We start from the raw sequence: 517 nt of genomic DNA on the forward strand, positions 1-517 counted from the left end.
CTACACGACAGGAATTACCTTGTTCCAGCCCTTCAAATGCCCTGCAGCAGGAAGTGATTCTGTGACACAGACATCAGTGGGCTTTCCATTGCTCAGGCCACATGCCTTGGCCGGGATACCCCATGACACTGGCACAGTGACTGGGAACAGGGTCTCAAGATTCATTTACCCCTCTCTGATCTCTGAAGCCCTACTCACCCACAGTAAGGCAGCTTTGGTTATCCAAAATGCCTGGAAGCTGTGCTGAGACAGGAATCACTTACCTTCTGCCTTGAGGCAGATGGCAGGTCTTCACTGAGCAGGCAGAGTGACACTTCCTGCTGGGCCCCACAACTTGGCCTCTTTATTCTGAGGTCCTTCCACAGCAGATGCCAGAGCCTCTCTGTCCAACTCCAGCTCTATGTTGGTCCTGCCAGCCAGGCCATATTCTGGGCCACCTCCATTTTCTGCTGAACAGATTTTCTTCCCAATTGGCAGCTGCTAGGGGGTCTGGGTGCTGCCTCCTCCAGAATGCAGG

This window comes from Alligator sinensis, unplaced genomic scaffold (genome assembly GCF_000455745.1).
Source record: "Alligator sinensis unplaced genomic scaffold, ASM45574v1 scaffold537_1, whole genome shotgun sequence".
NCBI lineage: Eukaryota > Metazoa > Chordata > Crocodylia > Alligatoridae > Alligator > Alligator sinensis.